General features: G+C 50.5%; 1 pseudogene; it reads left to right on the top strand.

Annotated features, from left to right (window-relative positions):
- The first annotated feature begins 1338 nt into the window (after positions 1-1338).
- LOC136150696 (inositol-3-phosphate synthase 1 pseudogene) lies at positions 1339-2537 on the top strand (annotated as a pseudogene).
- The last annotated feature ends 1438 nt before the right edge of the window (positions 2538-3975 follow it).

The raw sequence follows: 3975 nt of genomic DNA, 5'->3' as shown, positions 1-3975 counted from the left end.
TGAACCCAAAGGTAGAGGACAGTCTTGTGCACACAGGAGAGGAAGGAGGGTGGGACACATCCAGAGAGTAGCACTAACAGATACACACTACCGTGTGTAAACTAGCTAGCTAGTGAGAAGCAGCTCTGTAGCACTGGGAGTTTAACCAGGTGCTCTTGTGATGACCAAGAGAAGTGAGACGGAGAAGGCAATGGCAGCCCACTCCAGTACTCTTGCCTGGGAACTCCCAAGGACGGAGGAGCCTGGTGGGCTGCAGTCCATGGGGTCGCGAGGAGTCAGACACGACTGAGCGACTTCACTTTCACTTTTCACTTTCATGCATTGAAGAAGGAAATGGCAACCCACTCCAGTGTTCTTGCCTAGAGAATCCCAGGGACGGAGGAGCCTGGTGGGCTGCCGTCTATGGGGTCGCACAGAGTCGGACACGACTGACGTGACTTAGCAGCAGCAGCAGCAGAGAGGTCAGACGGGGGAAGGTGGGAGGAAGTCTCAAGAGGGAGGGGATTTATGTATCAGTTCAGTTCAGTTCAGTCACTCAGTCATATCCGACTCTGCGACTCCATGAATCGCAGTACGCCAGGCCTCCCTGTCCATCACCAACTCCCGGGATATATGTATACTTAGGGCTAAATTCGCATTTTTGTGAAGCAGAAACCAACATAACATTGTAAAGCAATTATCCTCCAATTTAAACACACACACACACACCCACCCACCCACACACACACACACACAAAAAGGGACTCGTTTTCAGTGAAATGCCCAGATAAAATGTTTCATACAGTCTTAGGTCGAGAAGGATATGTTTGAATCAAACCAAGTTGAACTTAAACTGTTATGTGTTATTTCTTTAAATAAAAATATATATATATGATTAACTTTATAGCTCTATTAAAAGTTTTATAAAAGGTTTTACTTAGCCACCTGCTGCTGTCCCCGCCGACTCCGCACCATTCCTTGTGATGGACGAAAGCCGTGTTCAAGGTTGAGAGCCCGCTGCGGTCTACAGCCGGACGCCAAGGACTTACAATAAGTACTGGATCACATTTGTCAACCGCGAAGCCAGGTCCACGTGCTTCACCCTGCAGGCCGCCCCGCAGGTGCCGCAGCTCGGGGTCCTGCTCGGCTGGGACAGGAACAACCGCTCCAGGCTGAGCCCTGCCATGCTGGACTGCACCTGTCCTGGGCCACCGCCGCAAGGAGGCCAGCTACAACCACTGGCTGACGCCCGCGGCCCTCGTTAGCCTGAGTCTGGACAACGAGGGCCAGGAGCTATTCGTGACCTTCGGCTCACTGCCCCTGGTGGTGCTCGACGACCGCCTGTTCTCCGACTCGAGCATGATCATCTCTGAACCTGCAGGAGGTGTCACAGCACTCACAGGCTCTGCAGGAGCCACTGTGGCCGCTCTTGGAGACTCAGAGCTCTCTCGGCTCTGTCTGTATCCCCCGGGTTCCTCGCAGCTAACTAACCAGAGCGCGCACGCCGACGACGTCCTCCCGGGCACGCGCGCGCACGCAGCAGCCGGAGGAGACGTCCTCACGGCGTGGACCGCGAACCCTGAGCGCTTCTGCAAAGTGCTCCTGGGTCTCAGTGACACCGCTGAGAGCCTGCTGCACGCCGTCCAGCTGGGCCTGGAAGTGTTGCCCTCCACGCTCTCCAGCCTCTTGAAGGGCTGCGCTTGCCTTGGTGGGTACCCACGGACCACACCGCTGCCTGGAGCCCTGGAGCTCACGTGGCAGCGCCGTGTTTCTGTGGGTGGAGACGACTATCAGTCGGGCCAGACCAAGGTCAGGTTTGTGCTCGCGGACTTCCTTATTGTCTCTGGCCTCAAGACCTTGTCCCTCGTGAGCTACAGCCACCTGGCAACAATGACGGGCAGAACCCGTCGGCGCCAACACAGTTCCGCTCCAAGGAGGTGTCCAAGAGCAGCATGGTTTACGATGTGCTGGTGCCCGGCGACGCTGCTCTCTACTTGCAGGGCGAGGAGCCGGATCGCTGCGTGGTCATCAAGCACGTGCTACACGTGGGCGACAGCAAGCGTGTCCTGGATGAGTACACAGCAGAGCGGATGCTGGGCGGTACCAATAGGCTGGAACTGCACAACACGTTCGAGGACTCGCTCCTGGCCAGCCCCTCACGCCGGACCCAGAGCCGCTGCCAAAGCATGCTGGCACGTGATCTCCTGCACAGATGTCAACCCAGAGCTACAGAGCTTCAAACCAGTGCTGTCGCTGCTCGGCTTGGCTTCCTCTTGCAAGCACAGCTTGGGCGATGGCGCAGCCCGGTGGCCAACCCACTCTTCCGCCAGCACCAACTGCATTGAGAGAACCCTCAGAGTCTGCGTGGGGCTCCCACTGCAGAACCACGTGCTTCTGGAGCGCGAGATGAAACGCCTTGTCCTCGAGCGAGTTGGTCTTGTAGCCACTGCCTGCCCTGTGCCTTGCAAGAAAAGAGCAGCGCCCACCTCCCCCAATGGCTTTACTGGTGACACCAATGGGCACTCCAAGCTGAGGCACCCCAGATGCCCACCGCCTAAGCCCATGACCTCACAGCTACCCCGTAACTGCTCCTATCCCCAGTGCTCCTCAGGAGCCCCGAAGAATAAAGTTAGTGCCGTCCCAGGGACAGAGGAGCCTGGCAGGGTTACAGTCCATGGGGTCATAAAGAGTCGGGCATGATTGAACTGACTTAGCACCTATTATCAAAAAAAAAAAAAAAGTAATAAAAAGTTTTACTTAGTAAATCAGTAGGTTTATGATAACCAAAACCAAATGTTTAAGTTATTTAATCAAAACACAACTTGCTTGATATTCAGTATTTTATCCATAACAAATAATGCCAGGTTAACAAAACAGAAATTTATTTAAGCTATGTTGTGATGTGTGTGTGAAACATAAAACTAAAAAAGAAATTTCTGCAGTCACCACGAGAAACAGCAAGGGATACCGGTAACAAATTTGTTCTTTCTCTTTTTTTTTACTATTAATTCATTGACTATCTAAAACAGCTGAATTAAAAAAATAAAACAGCTGAGTTTACATGCTATTAAATTCATCTTGCTCTTAGAGTCAGAGGATAAGACTGAGACAGTGAAAACAAGTTACAGATTTTGAAAAGTGATACATACTACAGATACCACAAGATCCAGAAAATATCATTATCATTTTACCCTCAGCTAAAAAAAAAAAATCAGAGTAGGAAACTGCACTCCCTTAGGCTCACACCAGCCTTTGTAAGGATGCAGCAATGCCGCGAAACATGGATTCTCCCTGGACTGAAGTTAGTGCTTTTAAGTTGAAGTCATGCTCCCACTTGGGTCCTAGGAGACACAGGTAACCCACGTCTCAATTTGCTTGTGTTTGCAGAGGCAGTCACTCCCAGAATGCTCAATCGAGGCCAAGCCTGCAACAGGCCAGGAGCCACTCTACCATGTATGATAAGAGTATGTCTTTACAGTCCCCCAGGAAGTTATGGAAACAAAGGATAAGTTACTGCAAGAAGTTAACAATCCACAGTGTGACATATTGAACGCCAGTCAATCCAAAGGGAGGAAAAAGAAATGTGGTAAAAGGCAAGAGTGTCTGGCTGGAAATTCCCTTTTTTGACACTGACTCTTGGAGAGCACCAGTAGCAGTAGGTGTGTGTGGGTGTATGTGCAAATCTGTGTGTATTAACTGCCAAGCAGCACAGATAAGCCACTTTGACTGGGAGCCCAATAGAGTACATTTTGCTGTGAATTCCTCTCTGATCCAAAAGCATATATATGTTTTCTCTCCTGTGAGAGGCTCTCAGCTAACTTGCTATACCTTCCAGGTACTCAAAAAAATATATTCTGAATGATTTTTCCCTTTACAAATTTCTAGTGCAAAGGAGAAATTTTTTTGATGGGTAGAGAGGAAGCAATGTTTACCTCGTTGGTTTCTGCTTAATCCAGGTGCTATTAAATTCTACCTACTGATTAGAGTTTCAATGTG

The sequence above is a fragment of the Muntiacus reevesi genome, chromosome 19, assembly GCF_963930625.1.
Source record: "Muntiacus reevesi chromosome 19, mMunRee1.1, whole genome shotgun sequence".
Classification (NCBI taxonomy): domain Eukaryota; kingdom Metazoa; phylum Chordata; class Mammalia; order Artiodactyla; family Cervidae; genus Muntiacus; species Muntiacus reevesi.
This window is presented reverse-complemented; position numbering and strand designations above follow the sequence as displayed.